General features: G+C 38.2%; 1 protein-coding gene and 1 pseudogene across 7 annotated transcripts in view; one reads left to right on the top strand and one right to left on the bottom strand.

Moving 5' to 3' along the window:
- Nucleotides 1-19,523, top strand: part of JADE3 (jade family PHD finger 3) — a 147,763-nt gene that overhangs the window by 12,579 nt on the left and 115,661 nt on the right. The gene's annotated exons all lie outside the window — the stretch shown is intronic.
- LOC109437460 (putative elongation factor 1-alpha-like 3) lies at nt 321-18,267 on the bottom strand (annotated as a pseudogene).

Raw genomic sequence — 19,523 nt, forward strand, 5'->3', positions numbered from 1 at the left:
TGGTCCATGTCATTATTATGACATCCTCATTCCATCACATTTACCTTCCCAGGATGAATTTTGATGACTTATTTTTGTTTTACTATGTAAATTGTTATATCAGGTATCATGCCATCTAATCATTTGCTGAAATACTTTTATTTTTCAGTGAATAAGTACCCAAATTCATTTAACTTTTAAGGAGTGTATATTTATGTATGTGTTTTCTCATTCACTTTGTTTTAATGGGTCTCAAAATTCTGTGGCAGATTTTTGGTCAAGTTGTTTCTGTTAAAAAGTACCGATTTTAAAATCCAAATGGTCAACAAAATGGTCTCCTTTCCTTCTGAAGGTTTTACAATTCATTGTAATCATTAACCAGTCTTTTACTATTACACTTAAATGGCCAATTGAGACAAACAGTTCTGAGACCATTCTTCCACCACTGATTAAGACTGGGGTGGCAGGTATTGGGGATAATATTCATTTGGCCTTCTGAGCTTTCTGGGCAGACTTGGTGACCTTACCAGCTCCAGCTGCCTTCTTGTCCACTGTTTTGATAACACCCACAAAAACTGTCTGTCTCATGTCACGAACAGCAAAATGGCCAAGAGGAGGGTAGTCAGAGAAGCTCTCAACACCCATGAGCTTGCCAGGAACCATATCAATGATGGCAGCATCACCAGATTTCAAAACTTTAGGGCCATCTTCCAACTTTTTCCCAGAATGATGATCAATCTTCCACTTAGCAAATTTGCAAGCAATGTAAGCTATGTGACAATCCAGCACAGGTGCATATCCAGCACTGATTTGGTCTGGATGGTTCAGGATCATCACTTGAGCCATGAAGGAAGCCAGCTGCCTCCACTGGTGGGTCATTTTTGCTGTCACCAGCCACATTGCCACAACAAACATCTTTGACAGATGCATTCTTGACACTGAAGCCTTCATTGTCCCCAGGAAGAGCTTCACTCAAAGCTTCACAGTGCATTTCATCAGACTTTATTTCAGTTGTAACTCTGACTGGAGCCAAGGTGACCACTATGCCAGGTGTGAGAACACCAGTCTCTACTCGGCCCCCAGGGCAGGACCACTACCACCAACTGTGTAGACAGGGGCAGGCGCACAGGTTTGTCAGTTGGACAAGTTGGTGGCAGGATGCAATCCAGAGCTTCAAGCAGCTTGGTTCCTCTGGCATTGCCATCTTTGTGGGTGACTTTCCATCCTTTGAACCAAGGCATGTTAGCACTTGGCTCCAGCATGCTGTTACCATTCCATCCAGAAACTGGCACAAACGCTATTGTGTTAGGGTTGTAGCCAATTTTCTTAATGTAGGTGCTGACTTCCTTAATGATTTCCTTGTATCTCTTCTGGCTATAAGGCAGCTCAGTGGAATCCATTTTGTTAACACCCACAGTTAGTTGTTTCACACCCAATGTGCAAGCCAGAAGGGTATGCTCATGGGTCTGCCCATTCTTGGAGATACTTGCTTCAAGTTCACCAGCAGCAGCAGCAGCAACAATCAGGACAGCAAGTGAGCCTGAGATGTGCCTGGAATCATGTTTTTGATAAAGTCTCTCTGTCCTGAGGCACCAGTGATGGTCACACAATACTTGCGCGCCTTGAATTTCCACTGGGCGATATCAGTGGTGATACCACGCTCAGGTTCAGCTTTCAGTTTATCCAAGACCCAGGCAGACTTGAAGGAGCCCTTTCCCATCTCAGCAGCCTCCTTCTCAAACTTTTTGGTGAATCTTTTGTTGATCCCACCACATTTATAAATCAAATGGCCAGTAGTGATAGACTTGCGTGAATCTTCATGTCCAGTAATGACAATGTTGATATGAGTCTTTTCCTTTCCCCTTTTGGCTTAGATTTAATGGCGGTTTTCATGATACCTGTGTTCTGGCAGCAAATCTGTTACAAAACAGCTAAGGAATGTTTATTTAAAGAGGTAACTGTCATCATTCAGTTTGGATGCATAGCCTGAAAATGGCTTTTTGCTTCACATCATTACAGTGTAACTTTTAATTTTTAAATCTGAAAACTTGTTAGTGGTAAATAGAACTATAACAGTCTACTGTGAGTAAATGGGAAATACAGAAATTAGTGCTGACTGAAAAGATGATCTATTACCTTTAAAAAAAACCATTATACAGTAAAATTGATTTTTTGGGGGTGTGCATAGTTCTGTGGATTTTGACACATGTATAGATTGGTGTAATCACCACCACAGTCAAGGTACAGAACAGTTCCATCACCCCAAAAAACTCCTTTGTGCTACCTCTAGTCACACTTTTCCCACCCCTGGCAGCTACTGATCTGTGCTCCATTGCTGATAGTTTCGTCATTTTGAGGAGGTTTCCTGTATAGAGATGTGTTTTAAGATAGGTTCTGAGAAATCATACATGGTTCACATCATGGGGGCTCCAAGAGACCATGTCCTCAACAGTTAGCTTTTAAAAAGTATAAAAATAACATTTAGTGATTATCCAAATTACTTATTTTATGGAAAGGTACTAAGGCTCATATCTTGAGGAGTGTGTAGCCTGGGGCTTGGTATATGGCAAGCACTCAACACGTGTTGGTTGATTCTGAGCTACTTTTTCCATTTTCTTTATGAACTATAGCAAGGTATTAACTTTTGGTGAGCGGGATTCTTTAATGTTGGGAGGACAAGTAAAACCATCAAAATTGGGCATCTGGTCCAACCTTTGGATGTTATATAGGGCTCCCATACACCTATGTTCTAAACGTTTTCACCACTGAGGACAACTTTTGAAATTTTCCTTACTAACAACTGTCACATAAATGGTGTGACACTGTATGTAATCTTTGGGTCTTACTTTTTATCACTCAGCATAATGCTTTTGAGTCATCCAAATTGTGTGTATCAATAGTTTGTTCCTTTTTTATTTTTTTAATTATTTTTTCAGTTACAGTTGACATTTAATATTATTTTATATTAGTTTCAGGTGTACAGCATAGTGGTTAGACATTTGTTCCTTTTTTTTATCGTTGAGTTGTATTCCATTGTATGAATGTACCACATTTGGGTTGTTACCAGTTTTGGGTAATTATAAGTAGAGCGGTTATAAAAATTCACGTGCAGGTGTTTGTGTGTACATAAATTTGCCCCTCTACAGTAAATACATGAAAGTGAGATTGCTAGAATTATACTACAATTCATGGTAAGACTAGTTAGCTAGAGTTTGAATGCTAGAGTGGATAGAGTAGCAGACCCAAGTTGAATCCTGTTTTTGCTTCTAACTAGCTATGCAACCTGAATGAGTTTAACCTCTTTGTGCCTCAGTTTCCTCATTTGTAAAATGAAGTCAGTAATACTAACCACTTAGGTTGTTGTGTCAAATTAGTGCTATATTAAGGATAAAATACTCAGCAATGTCTGACATACCTATTATTATTATTATTATTATTATTACCATTACCTCATGTTTAATAGAACCTTTTCTTGTCAGAAACAGTCAGCTTTGATTAATTAAAATGGACCATTTAAGTAATCCATAGTGTGGCGTGTTTGGTAGGCAAGTTTCAAAGCACATGCTCTCTGTGGGGGAAATTTCTTGACAGTTGTTAGTAAAGGGAAATTTCAAAAGTTGTCCTCAGTGGTGAAAACGTTTAGAACATAGGTGTATGGGAGCCCTATATAACATCCAAAGGTTGGACCAGATGCCCAATTTTGATGGTTTTACTTGTCCTCCCAACATTAAAGAATCCCGCTCACCAAAAGTTAATACCTTGCTATAGTTCATAAAGAAAATGGAAAAAGTAGCTCAGAATCAACCAACACGTGTTGAGTGCTTGCCATATACCAAGCCCCAGGCTACACACTCCTCAAGATATGAGCCTTAGTACCTTTCCATAAAATAAGTAATTTGGATAATCACTAAATGTTATTTTTATACTTTTTAAAAGCTAACTGTTGAGGACACTTGATGAGGCATGGTCTCTTGGAGCCCCCATGATGTGAACCATCTATGATTTCTCAGAACCCATCTTAAAACACATCTCTTTACAGGAAATCTCCTCAGTTCTGAGGAGCACATTGAGGAGAGAGTTACAGAACTTCAGCATGCCCACTCAAATCTCTCCCTAGCGTGCTGTGAGTAGAACGTGCAGCGGAGGCCCCTTTCTTGCAGAACTCCAGTGTAGTACGGTCCAGTTCAATCTGAGCAAACATCGGGACCAGAGGGCGTGTGTTTCCCTGTGCTTTGAGGTACGCACAGAAGGCTACCCATTCACCAGCTAGACGGGAGGAAATCTCGTGTGTGGAAAGAGGAACCTAAATGTTCTTTCTTGTTTGTTAGTTCAGTTGTTTTGTAATGTTTTCAAATGACACAATCCATCGACTGAGGATAATTCTTCACCTGGGATTCCAGGCAGAACTGGGTAGAACAAGAAGTCTTGAGCAAACAGTCTGAGATGTCATCTCTGAACTGTTTCCTCACTGCGTCCCCGACCCCAGTACTACCAACAGTCCAACACTCACGTTTCCCTGGAGCCTTTCCTCCCATCTGGGACACCCTTCCTTCTTTTGCCCTGCTAATCCTGCCTGGGCCATTTCTTTTCAAATTCTTGAAAGTGATGGCTCAGCAAGAGACACCTCTCTTCCCGCACCCCACTCATTTGGACACCATCCCCTACTCCATGTTCTCTCATTAAGGCCTTTCTTTTCTAGTCAACTTTAGCACCTATTGCCATACTTCCTCGCTCTGTAACATATTTTGTATACATATGACCTGAGGATTTACAACTAGATTGCCACTCTCTGATTGATAGGAAACCCTCAAATTATCTATGTCCTGCCTTCCACAAATACAAAATGAGAATTGCTGCCTGCTGTTTAACAAATTAAACATCGGTTCTCATTTTGTGTTAAAAAATTACGTGTAACATGTTCTAATGGCCACATACGCGGTTGGACAATTAAGTTCGCGAACTCACCCTAGAAAAAGTGCTACATACCTCATTGCTGAATATCACTACGGTCACCTTTGAAGTACTCCCCTTGGGAAGCTATGCACTGATGCCAGTGCCTACTCCACCCTTCAAAGCAATTTTGGAACTCTTTTTCTGGAATGGCCATCAGAGCTGTTGTCGTATTCCCCTTGATGTCCTGAATGTCATCAAAATGTCTTCCTTTCAGTATTTCCTTTATCTTTGGCTAAAGGAAGAAGTCATTGGGGGCCAGATCAGGTGAGTAGGGAGGGTGTTCCAATACAGTTGCTAGTTTACTGGCAAAAAACTCCCTCACAGACAGTGCCGTGTGAGCTGGTGCATTGTTGTGATGCAAGAGCCATGAATTGTTGGCCAGAAGTTCAGGGCGTGTAACTTTCTCATGCAGCCTTTTCAGCACTTCCAAATAGTATACTCGGTTAACTTTGTCCAGTTGGTACAAATTCATAATGAATAATCCCTCTGGTATCAGAAAAAGGTTAGCAGTATCACTGCAACAAGTTCACGAACTTAATTGTCAGACCTCATACGACCTATAGTTTGCAAAAGAAATAAGCATTTTGCGGACTGTGATTCCTTGCCATGCTGCTACTGTGAAAAACTGTGGCCATACAGTCTGCCTGGGCAGAGCACGGCTTCACAGTGTTGATTACAGTCAAAACTACAGGCAGCTTTTCCCTGGCTCCATCATGGTTTCCAGCCTTCCCTGTGATTCCTTGCCCACTTACAGTGTCCAAGAGCACTAGGAATTTTTTCTTTTCAAATGTAGATGAACTTTGGCTATAAACGGTTGTATCCTACCTGTCTCATATGAAGCTCGCATCATATACAGGACAGAGGTGTGTGTGTATTACGAGCCTAAATTTAGCTGTCTATGATAACCAGTTTAAATCAGGATAAACCTTTTTTATACTTCTAAATAAACGTATCTGTGAAAGCTCCAATTGTGCCATGTAGCCCCTCGAGGAGAATCCACGTAGGTCTTGCCTTTAGGGAAACTGTCTCGAGGCTGCTTTCTTGCCATGATCTGTGTGCTTCTACAGCCCAGGCGCGACTCCACCTCCTTCCATCCGCTGTCCATCAGGCTCTGAAGGCCTCTTCCCTCCGCTCCTGCCACTAGGTCCCCACTGACCCCTGGCTGCCCACTGTGTAGCAGGTAGTGTCTGTATTCCTGAAAGCCTAGCAATTAATGTCCCCCACACCCAATCGTAACCTTTCTCACCACCCCTACCTCTTACTTCTCGAGTCCTCTTCTCTACCCACTCTCCCCAAACATGCCTTCACTGGAGTCTAAACATACCATGAGTCATCCTGCCGATCTGTCTGTACGGCCTCTGCCTGAAGTTCTCCACATTCCTCTGGGTTTGTTCCATCCTGCACATTCTTCAGAACCCACTTCTGACAAAGCTCTTTTTTCTTTTTTTTTTTTACCTCAGTGGTTCCTTCCATTTCTGAAGGCGCACAGAACTACATGTCTCCACACATTGTCCTGAATGGGATGGTGTGATAGCGTACTTAATGGCCACAAAGTCCTTTCATCTCTGTATGTACATCCCTCTATAGTGTGGCTTTGCAGCTTGGCCCGTGAAGAGGTGGAGTTTCTCTATTCCTTTAATTTGAGCTGCACTTGTAACCTGCTTTGGCCAGCAAAATGCAGCATGAGTAAAGTAACTCCGGGTAACTTCTGAGCCTAGGTTTCAAGAAGGGCTGTAGCTTTCCTCTGGCTCCCTAGAAACCCTGAAACAACCATGTACAGAAGCCCCAGCTAGCCTGCTGGAGGAAGAGAGATGATGGGGATAGACAGGCCAGTCAACAGCCGTGTGTGAGGCCATTTTAGAACATTCAGCCCCAGTCTCATTGCCAGGTGACTTTGGAACCGCATGAGGGACCCTGGGAAAGACTAGCAGAAGAACCACCTAGCTGATTCTAGCCCAAATTGCTGATCCACAGAATTGCGAGCAAACAAAATTGTTGTTATTTATAAATAAATGCTTGTTGATTAATTGACATTTAAAAAGCAGTTACTCTTAGAACTGTTCTATATCTTGTTTGTACTGGTAATTATATTCATACGCATTTGTCAAAACTTGAACTGAACATTAAAAAGGGTAAATTATATTGTGTATAATTTTTTTAAATTAAGGTATAATTCAAAGCAATTATGCTGAAGAAATCCATTTATTTGATAAATGTAGCTAAATGTATAGGTAACATGTTACTGTGAGAAAAGAAATTTGGCCCTTTGAAAATAAATTTGCACATAATAGGCACTCAGTAATGTTAGTTTCCTTCTTCCTTCCACACAAATTCTTCACAATCACCTGTCAAGGCTGTTAAAGAGCACATTCCCACCCTCGAGATGGCTGGATCTCAGGTGATTTATGAGATCCTATGATTGATTTGAAAGGTAAATAAATGACTATTTTAGAATGCTTATGTAAAATACAATATATAAGCGCTACCATGCTATCCTAAAGGCTTGCCCCCTAGAACCTTAATTTTATTTCCAAAGATTTAGACTCAGTTATAAATAAACCATTAGCCCTCTGTTAATAGAAATTATTTAAAACTTTAAAATAATACAAAAGGATGATTGAATGTCTTTTCACTGTCATACTGGAGCATTGACTGAGAGGCCCACCAAAGATTTAGTTCTCTAGGGGATTGCATCTTTCTTTGGCTCATTATTCACTAATGATTCAGGTCCAGATTTCTTGAACTGATGTGTTAAATTACATGTTTTTGTCGGGTAGAGATGTAAAATTTTCTTTTTGGTACAAGAAAGAATCCCAAAGACTACAGATTAATTGTCCTATAGGGCATTAACCATTCTTCTAATTTAACTATTTTACGAGGTCTGTCAATTAAGTTCACGAACTCATCCTAGAAAAAGTGCAACATACCTCACTGCTGAATATCAGTCCAGTCACCTTCGAAGTACTCCCCTTGGGAAGCTATGCACCGATGCCAGTGCCTAGTCCACCCTTCAAACCAATTTTGGAACTCTTTCTCTGGAATGGCCATCAGGGCTGTTGTCATATTACCCTTGATGTCCTGAATGTCATCAAAATGTCCTCCTTTCAATATTTCCTTTATCTTCAGATAAAGAAAGAAGTCATTGGGGGCCAGATCAGGTGAGTAGGGAGGGTGTTCCAATGCAGTTATTTGTTTACTGGCTAAAAACTCCCTCACAGACAGTGCCGTGTGAGCTGGTGCATTGTTGTGATGCAAGAGCCATGAACTGTTGGCAAAAAGTTCAGGTCGTCTAACTTTTTCACGTGGCCTTTTCAGCACTTCCGAATAGTAAACTTGGTTAACTGTTTGTCCAGTTGGTACAAATTCATAATGAATAATCCCTCTGATATCAAAAAAGGTTAGCAACATCTTTGCAACAAGTTCGCGAACTTAATTGCCAGACCTCTTATTCTAGCATTTTTATTTTCAGTATCTATGTATACCAGATCTCTCAAATATTCTTTGAATAAGCCTAACATCCTACTACTAATAAATTAGTAATTCCCTTACTTATAACATTCCCTTACTAATAAATTAGTCTTTGCTATGTGCTCATTCTATATTTGCATGTGAGTCATGTTTTTTTCTATGCAGTTTATTGTATCAGGTCTTATACTTAAGTCTTTGATCCATTTTGAATTAACTTTGGTACATGGTGACAAATAGCAGTCCAGTTTCATTCTTTTGCACGTGGCTATCCAATTCTCCCAGCACCATTTATTGAAGAGTCTGTCTTTGCTCCATTGTATGTTTTTAGCTTCTTTGTCAAAAATTATCTGTCCATATTTATGTGGTTTTATTTCTGGGTTCTCAATTCTATTCCATTGGTCTATGTGTCTGTTTTTCTGCCCAATGGCGTATTTTAAAGAAATAGAACAAAAAATCATCAGATTTGTTTGGAACCACAAAAGACCCCAAATAGCCAAAGCAATCTTAAGAAAAAAGAACAATAATGGAGGTATCACACTTCCTGACTTTGGCTTGTACTACAGGGCTACAATAATCAAAACAGCATGGTATTGAGTCATGTTTTTTAATTTTGAAAATTGTATTATGACATCCCAAACATCCTACAGCATTGCTGGTGGATCACGCCCCAGCCTATGCAAAGTCCCTGAAATCCACTACTGGCTGCTGGGGTATTTTAGTGCTATACCAGCACCTTGAAATACCTTTCTGATCATACTGGTACCTGAAGAGGTCTTCACAGGAAAAAACAAAACTGGATACCTCTGCAGGTGCTCAAGAACACTGAAGACTTTGTAGAACTACTCTCACAAAATGAGAAACTGATGTTCCTTCTGTCATGTTACTGTTCTTTCTATAAGCTGAGAGGATGACATTAAGAACCTTTGTTTTAGGAGATCCAGAGCTGACAGACTCACACTGGGCCCTTCTTTTCTGTCAAACACTATTTCTGTAATCTGCTTTTGCTAGTAATGGCCATAAAATAACTATATTGGAGCAATAAAAATTGATAAACTACCAACTGCCTCGAAAATCTAATGGCTTTGGCAGAATATACTGCAGCTCACTGTGATAGGACCTCCTTTTCCCTAACAGGTTTTATTTTAACACTTTCCTTTTCACACTAATGAACAACATAATCAAATTCACAAATTCAGCAAATGTGCAGTGTGTCCCAGGCACTAGGCACTGCTCTACCCTCACGAGCCCCTCCCCACCCCCACCCTGCCCCAAGCAGGCTCCAATAGTACTCAGTGTCAGTCATTGATTGGTAGTTATCCAGGATGAAAATGGAGAATAGAGCCCAAATGGAGGGTTGCAGTCTGCTGTATCAGCACCCAAAGGATTTCAAATGGAGTCAAGCAAAAGAATGGATCTCTTTCATATTAATAAAAGCTTAGTTACGTATGTACAAGACCACTGAGTATTAAATACGTACAAATTTGTAACATCCTGAGAAACTGGTGTTTATAAATATTCTGAATCAGCTTGATAATTTTATTGAAAGAGGCATAAAACAAATACCTTGCAATAAAAACTCAAACTCAGAAATAATCCACGTATGGCGCCCATTCATACAAAAACCAAAGTACCAACTTGCCATTCAGCATAGGGCATCCTCTGCAGAAGAAGTCAGAACTAAAATTTTAAAACACCGGGGAGGAGGGGTGGAGTGGGTGGAGGATATGGAACAGGAGCCGGGGAAAATATTTCAACCCATCTTTTTCCTAGTGATTATTCAAACAAAATTCTTTAATTCACTATAAAATGTTTTTGAAAAAAAGTAATCAATTAGGCCAGCTTCTGCCCTGGCATGTAGGAAGCTGGAAGCATTGCTCCCACCTTTACAATTTTAAAAAAGCCAGCCTAACTTCAAATTCATGACTTTTATTGAACCTATCAGAGAGAAAGAAGTATTTTGCTCAAGTATTTGTTGAGAGGAGTATTTGTTTAAATATTTTGCTCATTTTTAAATTCTGTTGTTGAGTTTTGAGAATTAAATGAAATGGAATATTCTGGATAAAAATCCTTTCTTGGTTATGTGATTTATCAATCAATATTTTCTCTGTGGCTTGGCTTTTCATTCTCTTAACAGTATCATTCACCAAGCAAGATTTTAATTTTGATAAAGTCTATTGTATCGTTTTTTTAAAGGATTTACGTCTGAAAACTCTTGTATTAACCTCAAGTCATGAAGGTTTTCTCCTACGTTTTCTTCTAAAAGTTTTGTAGTACTTATTTTGCATTTAGGTCTATGCCCATTTTAATTTAATCTTTGTATATGATGTGAAGTTTAGGTGGAGATCTTTTCTTGCGTATGTATGTATAATTGCTCCAGCACCATTTGTCCAGAAGACTATCCTTCGTCCTTTACATTGCTTTTGCACCCATGGCAAAAATCATTTGCCTTTATTTATGTGGGCCAATAGCTGGACTCTCTTTTGTTCCGTTGGTCTATTTTTATCACTTCATCAATCCCATTGTCTTTATTACGATAGCTTTCTAGTAAGCCTTAAAATCAATGAATGTGATTTTTCCAACTTTATTCTACTTTTTAAAATTTGTTTTAGCTATTCTAGATATTTTGCTGTTCTTTATAAATTTTAGAATCAGCTTGTCTATATTTGCAATACCTGGGATTTTTATTAGAATTTTAAATCTAATGATGAATTTGATCAATTTAGGGATAATTGACATGTTTAATGTTTAATATGCTGAATCTTCTACCACATGATTATTTTATATTTCTCCATTTACTTAGATTTTCTGTGACTTCTTTTATAAGTGTTTTCTATAATAGTTTTCAGCATATAGATTCTGCACATGTTTTGTTAGGTTTATACCTAAATATTTCATTTGAGCAATTGTCAATTATATTGTTTTTAAAACTTCAGTTTCCAATTGTTTATTGCTACTATAGTGAAATATAGTTGACTTTTGTATTGACCTCATATCCTGCTCTCCCTTGCTAAGCTAACTATTATAGGGCTTTTTAAAAATATATATATAGATTCCCTGATATATTCTAAGCAAGCAATCATGTGTTTAAAAGTAGGGATAATTTGATTTCTTTGAATCTATATGGCATTTTTGTGTCCCTTATTTCACAGGCTGAGACTTCCAGTATGACATTTAATAGGAGTGGTGAGAAAGGGCATCTTTTTCTTCACCTTTAAGGGTTTCATCCTGAAGTTTTTTGTTAGGTTGAGGAAGTTCCCTTCTATTCCTAGTTTGCTGACAGTTTCTGTCATGAAAGCATGCTGAATTTTGACAAATGCTTTTGTTGTCATCAGCTGATATAATCATGTGGTTTTTCTTCTTTAGACTTAATGGTTGATTACATTGATTGATTTTGAACATTGAACCTACCTTGCATTCCTGGGATAAACCCCACTTGGTTGTAGGATTTTATATGTCGCTATTTGTTAATATTATGTTGGGGATATTTGCGTCTATATTGATGAGGGATATTGGTCTGTAGTTTTCTTTTTTGTACTGAATTTGTCTAGGTTTGGCATCAGGGCTTGATAAAATAAGTTGGGAAGGATTCCCTCTTCTGTTTTCTGGAAGAGATATTACAGAATTGATGTTACTTTTTCTTTAAATGTTTGTTGGAATTGGCCAGTGAAACCATCTGGACCTGGGCATTTGGTTTAAAAAGATTTTTAGCTGTGAATTTAATTTCCTTGGTAGATATGGCATTATTCAGGTTATTTATTTAATCTTCAGTGAGTTTTGGTAGTTTTGTTTTTGAGCAATGTGACCATTTCATTTAAGTTGTCTAATTTATGTGTGTAGAGTTATAAATAGTATCCCCTTATTATCCTTTTAATATCTGTGGGGTCAATAGTGATAATCCCCTCTTTCATTCCTGATATTGGTAATTTGAGTGTTCTTTCATTTTTTCTTTCTTAGTCTTGCTAGAGGTATATCAATTGTATTCGTGTTTTCAAACAACCAGCTTTTGTTTTCATTGATTTTTCTCTGTTGTTTTTCTGTTTTTCTGTCATTTTCCAGCTTCATTGATTTCTGCATTATCTTGATTATTTCCCTTTTCTGCTTGCTTTGGATTTATTTTGCTTTTTTTTAATTCTCTAGACAAAGTGTAGATTATTTATTTGAGACCTTTTATCCTCCTAAAAGAACATGTAATGCTATAAATTTCCCTCTAAGCACTGCTTCAGTTGTAGGACACAAATTGGGTTATGTTGTATTTTCATTTTTCTTTAATTCAAAATATTTTCTAATTTCCCTTGGCAGTTTCTCTTTGATTCATGGATTATTTAGATGTATACTATCTAATATCCAACTGTTTAGAGCTTTTCTTCTTATCTCTCTTTTGTTGATTTCTATTTTAATTCCTTTATGGTCAGGGAACATATTCTTGATGAATTCAGTTCTTTTATGTTTGAGGTTTGTTTGTTTTTTAGTTTCAGGTGTACCAAGGAACATAATAGACATTTACACCCTTCACAGTGTGATAACCCTCCCCCATCTGCTACCCCTCTGACATCGTATATAGCTGTTACAGTTCCATTGACTATATTCTCTATGCTGTACTTTACATCCTGTAAGTGTATAAATATATAATTATAGTTGACATTCAATATTATTCTACTTCAGCTTCAGGTGTACAGCACAGTGGTCAGGCATCTACACAGTATGAAATGATCCCCCTGATAAGACCAGTACCCATCTGGCACCTTACATGATCTTTACATTACTGACTATTCCCCATACTGTATTTCATATCCCCGTGACTATTTTGTGACTACCAATCTGTACTTCCTAATCCCTTCAGCTTCTCCCCCATCCCCACCCCGTCACATCTAGCAACCATCAGTTCTTTTTTCCCTATATCTCTGACTCTATTTCTGTTTTGTTTCCTCATTTATTCTGTTCTTTAGATTCCACATATAAGTGAGATCTCATGGTATTTCCCTTTCTCTGTCTGACTTATTTCACTTTGTATAACATTCTCTAGGTCCGTCCATGTTGTTATAATGGTAAGATTCCATCCTTTTTTATGGCGGAGTAATACTCCATTGTATAAATCTACCACAGTCTTTTTGTCTAGTCGTCTGTTGATGGGCATTTCAGTTGTGTACATATCTTGGCTATTGTGAATAGTGCTGCAATAAACATCAGGGTGCATATTCTTTTTTGAATTAGCGTCTTGGATTTCTCCGGGTAGATACCCAGAAGTGGAATTGCTGGATCATACTGAGTGCCGTTTTAAGATTTTTGAGATACTTCCATACTGTTTTCCATAGTGGCTGCACCAGTCTGCAATCCCACCAACAGTGCACAAGGATTCCCTTTTCTCCACATCCTCGCCAACACTTGTTGTTTGTTGATTTATTGATGATAGCCATTTTGACTGGGGTGAGGTGGTATCTCATTGTGGTTTTTATTTGCATTTCTCTGATGGTTAGTGAGGTTGAGCATTTCTTCATATGTCTATTTGCCATCTGTATGTCCTCTTTAGAGAAATGTCTCTTCATGTCCTCTGCCCATTTTTTAATTGGGTTGTTTGTTTTCTTGGTATTGTGAGTTTTTAAAATAAATTTTGGATATTAACCCCTTGTCAGGTGTATCATTGGCAAATATCCCATTCAGTAGGCTGTCTTTTTGTTTTATTGATAGTTTCCTTTGCTGTGCAAAAACTTTTAATGTAGTCCCACATGTTTATTTTTTTCTTTGAGGTTTGTTTTATAACCCAGGATATGGTCTATCTTGTTGAAAGAGTATATGTTCTGCTATTGTCAGGTAGAGTGTTCTACACGTGTCAGCTGATTCCACTAGGTTGATAATGGTGTTCAGTTTTTATTTATTCTTGCTGATTTGCTGTCTACTAGTTCTGTATATTAATTAGAGAGGAGCCTCCAACTATAATTGTGATTTTTCTACCTCTAATTTTAGGTCTGACATTTTTGGCTTCACATATTTTGAAGCACTGTTGTTAGGTGTTTACACATTTAGGATTGTTAAGTCTTTTGGATGAGTTAATAACCCTTTTAGCATTATGTCATGTCCCTCTTTATCCTTGTAATTTTCTTTGCTCTGAATTTTTCTTTTGATTGGTGTTTGTATCATCTTTTTTTATACTTTTCACCTACCTTATGTCATTATATTTAAAGTGATTTTATTATACACAGTGTGCAGTTGGGTTATGTTTATATTTAGACTATTACACTTAACGTAATTATTGACCTGCTCACTTTATGTCTACCATTTTATTATTTCTTTGTGTTATCTCTGTTATTATTTTCTCTTTTTTCTGCTTTCCTGCCTTCTTTTGGGTTATTGGAACATTTTTTAGTGCTCCATCTTAATTCGTCTACTATGATTTTTGAGTTTATCTTTTTGCATATTTTTTGTGTTTGCATCTTGGGATTATGATATACATATTTAGCTTTGCACAGTCTGTTTTGAATCAGTGCTTTACCACTTCAAAAGGAATGCAGAAATATTAGCACCCTACAGGGCCTTCACCCTCCCCTTTTTTGTTGTAGTTATCTCATATATTACATGTACACCTATTGAAAATCCCTTTACATATTGTAATCATTTTTGCTGATAGCTACCAAACATTTTAAAGAACTCAAGAGAATAGTCTGTATAATGTTTATCCAAATATTTACCATTTATGTTGTTGTTTCTTCATTCCTAATGATCTAGATTTCTTTCTGCTATAATTTCCCAACTGTCTGAAGAACTTCCTATAGCAATTCTTTTAGAGCAGATTATTGGCTATAAATTCTCATTCCCAAAGGATATTTTTGCTGGATATAGAATTATGTTTTAACAGTTCTTTTTTCCCCATACTTGAAATATGTTATGCCATCTCCTGAGCTGCATGGTTTCCAATAAAAAATCCACTGTAATTCAAATCGTTGTACCCCTGTAAGGTAATGTGGTGTTTTTCTCTGGCTTCTTTCAAGATTTTTTCTTTGTGTTTATATTCAGCAGTTTGATTTGGATATGTTTGGACATGGATTTCTTTGGGTTTATCCTGTTTGGGGTTTTTCACTGCTCAGCCTATTCAAAGTATCATAAGTAGGCTTTAGATTTCAGAATAGGCTGGCATAATAATAGGCCTATTCTGAAATCTAAATTCTGAAATAGATTTTAGAATAGGCTGGATAAAAGACTTCTTTTGAAAGTATCTTTGCTTCATAGGGGCCTGCACATAGTAGAAATAGAAATATTTGGTATATTCATATATCCCAGACAGAATTCAACATCCGTAGTAAATTATAGTTGTAACTCCTGCTCACTTTCAGTGATGTGGAAGATTATTGCAATTGGACTAGAATGGAGAGAATTGAGCCCAGAAGAGAATGTGTTTTGTAGCTTTCTACACCTGTTTAGTTGCAGGTCTGTAAGTTAGTTTTCCAGTTCTGCTATAATACATTGCTATGCATTTACAAAATTTGCCCCTCCCCCAAGCTGAAACCTGAACATAAGTTTATGATGAAATGCTGATTTGAAATAGCTACTTTTTTTTAATCAAAAAAGTCTGAAATTCTTTCAGGGAAGCATCAAGTCGTGGTTCGAGCAGAGATTGATACACTACAACCTGCCAGCCAAATCTGGCCCACTACCTGTTTTTGTACAGCCCACAAGCTATGAATGAGTTTTTCTGTTTTGAAATGGTTGAAAAAAATCAAAAGAATAATATATCATGACTTGTGAAAATTATATGAAATTCAAATTTTAGTGTTCATAAGTGAAGTTTTATTGGAACACTTCCATGTCCATTTGTTTACATATTACCTATGGTTTCTTTTATGCTGCAGTGACAAAGGTGAATGGTAACACAGAGACCGAATCACCTACAAAGCAAAGAAGTATTTACTGACTGATCCTTTACAGAAAAAGTTTGCTAACTCCTGGTTTAGAATAATGTCCAATTAATTGAGTTAGAATTTCAGTGACTTGAGCTGTGTGAAAAGAGTAGCTAGAATTCAAACTTTGCTCTTAGGTGTAAGAGAAGTAGAAGAGTTACTAACTGATTACAGTACGAGTCTAGTTACATGTTTAAATATTTTCAGTTCTGCAGCAATATTCCACATTACCTCTACTTTTAAAATTAGCCCTTCAGGAAATCCTGCCATTTGCAACAACATGGATGAACCTGGAGGGCATTATACTAAGTGAAATTAAACCAGATAGAGAAAGACAAATACTCTATGGTATCACTTATATGTGGTATCTAAAAGAAAAAAAAGTTGAACTCATAGAAACAAACTGTAGAATAGTGGTTATTAGGGACCAGGGGGTGAGGAAATAGGGAGAGATTGGTAAAAGGGTACAAACTTTCACTTATAAGAAGAATAAGTTTTGGGGGATCTAATGTACAGCATGGTGACTTTATTTAGTGATACTGTGTTATATATTTGAAAGTGGCTAAGAGAGTAAATCTTAAATATTCTCACCACAAAAAGCAAAAATTATGTGAGGTGATGGATGTGTTAATTAACTCGGTGGGAATCCTTTCACAATGTATATATCAAATCTCACACTGTACACTTTAAATATATTATCGTTTTATTTGTCAATTTCACCTCAGTAAAGCTGAGGAGAAATTAAATGAATAAATAAAGGGCAATAAATAAATAACACTAGCCCTTCGTATCAGGAGAAATTAAATGGATGAAGAAGCAGAACTGTTACCTAGTTATTTGAAGAAGATTGTCAGTTGGAGGCACTTTAGGCCCAAGTATGAGTGGCTTGGGGAGGTTTTCTTGGCTAGAAGAGATAAAGACATTTAAATTTTGTTTTCCTGCCTCTGAGTTGGGCTTTTTACAGGTCTAATTATCTAATGGACTTTCTGTCAATAGGCTTCTTTTGTGAGGCTGTTTCTCTGTGACTAGTGAAAGGAAATGGCCGGTCACCTTTAAATGAAGAGGACAGCCCAGCTCTGACAGGAACCAGCCTGCCACTGCCCCTCATCCCGGTCCCTATAGTGGGCCTTTCCTCTGTCTCGGAGACCTGCTTTGCCCATTGGCATCAGAAGTCCATTGAAATGTCCATGGACTGTTTCTTCCAATCTCTTCTCTCCATCTCAAGGACTAGATGGGCCACATCTGTGCTATTCGTGCATTTAAGGATATTTTTGGGCCAAAGTTAATTTCTGTTGCTCATTGAAATTTAGGCTTCTTCAGTGGATCGCCTATCACAGAGTTCCTAGAAACAACCAATTTTAAATCACAATTCACATTAATTTTTAGGATTAAAAAAAAACTACTCACTTGATTTGGAAACTTACCTTTTAGGTGACAGGAAAACAAATCTCTCTTTGTATTATGCATGCATATGTATATCTATATATGTGATTTCTCTATATATTCACCCTTAGATCTATCACTGCCATGAAATACAGCTGTTCAAAGTGCCCTGGGCCACACCATCCTGAATCAGAAACCAGGGTGTGCCTAAACAGTCACTCAGACTTTTGCTCGCTCTCTTTATGGTGCCAGGACAGTCTTCAGACATACCCAGTTCACCCTGGAGGTATCTGCTGTGTTTTCCTGAATAGGTACTGTGGAATTCCAAGTATCATCCCCCCCACCCCTCTTAGCATCTTTGGTGACCTCTGAAGCAAGGTCCTTGCTGGGCTGCTAGTGCTTTTAGCCCCTGGAGGCTGCTCTTCTGTATTTGCACAGCTCCCAGTGCTGCTACACCACTGACAGACCTGACTCTGCCCATGTGGGTGGCCCACTCTTCCAGTACCCACTTAAGGACACTGGTGTCTGTGCTGAGACTCTTCATTGTCTCATCCTTCTGCTGCAGCTGTAGCTCCCGAGGCTGTGGGGGCTGCATGTCCGCTTGTTTAGGGTTCTGTGGAAAGTCCCTCTCACTGGGATTCTGAACCAAGTTCCTGAGAGCTGAGCTTTTCGATAAAACTGCGTAACACTTCACACCATTTTCTGAATCATTCCTCCCTCCTACTTTGGAGTATTGCCCATAGGTCCAATCGATGAGCTACCATCTTCTCTTGGGACACCCTTCTTTACTAGGAGATGCCTTGTTCCCTCAAGAACTAGATTCCTAGTAACATAGGCTGCTCCTGGGCGCACACTGACAGGTGAGAGTCCCACTGTGTGCTAATCACCTTCTGCTCACATGGGGCCCCTCTGTGGGTTTATGTCTCTATACAGTCATGCACCACGTAGTGACATTTTGGTCAGCGATGGACCATGTATACAGCAGTGGTCCCATAAGATTATAATGGAGCTGAAAAAATTCCTATTGCCTAGTGACACTATAGCCATCTTATCTTAATGTCTTGGAACCCATTACTCACGCGTTTGTGGTGCTGCTGGTGTAAGCAAACCTAGTGCACTGCTGGTCATAGAAAAATATAGCATGTACAGTTACGTACAGTACGTAATACTTGGTAATGGTAATCAACGACTATATTACTTACTGGTTTATGTATTTACTGCACTATGCTTTTTATCATTAGAGTGTACACTTTCTACTTAGAAAAAAGAGTTTGCTGTAAAACAGTGTGCTGTGTTACACCGGCAGCAGCCTCATCCATTTTGTGTGTACCACGTCTCTTGATTGCGTCATTTTCTCTTGTGCTTGATTTCATCTTCTTTTTTTTTTTATTTGAGTTTTGTTTTGTTTTTTAAATTTATTGGGGTGATATTTGTTAGTAGAATTACATAGATTGATTTAATCTTTTTTAAGATGTGTAATTCATATTTTTAATTTTTATTTTTGAAAACTTCTGTAAAAAATTTTTCAATTACTGTTGATATTGAATAGTATTTTAGTTTCAAGGTATGCTGTACACCTGACTGAATCTTCAGTTGTTTTGTGCAGTAACGTGCTGTACAGGCTTGTAGCCTGGGAGCAGTAGGCTACACCATATGGCCTAGGTGCGTAGTAGGCTGTACAGTCTAGGTTTGTGCAAGTGCCCTCTACAATGTTTGAACAAGGACGAAGTCATCTAATGACGCATTCCTCAGTGTATCCAGTCATTAAGGGGCACATGACTGCATTGATAATGTATGCCCTGTGGTACATATATTCCTGTTCCTCTCTCTCCTTGAGGATATTTTTAAGCT

This window comes from Rhinolophus sinicus, chromosome X (genome assembly GCF_036562045.2).
Source record: "Rhinolophus sinicus isolate RSC01 chromosome X, ASM3656204v1, whole genome shotgun sequence".
NCBI lineage: Eukaryota > Metazoa > Chordata > Mammalia > Chiroptera > Rhinolophidae > Rhinolophus > Rhinolophus sinicus.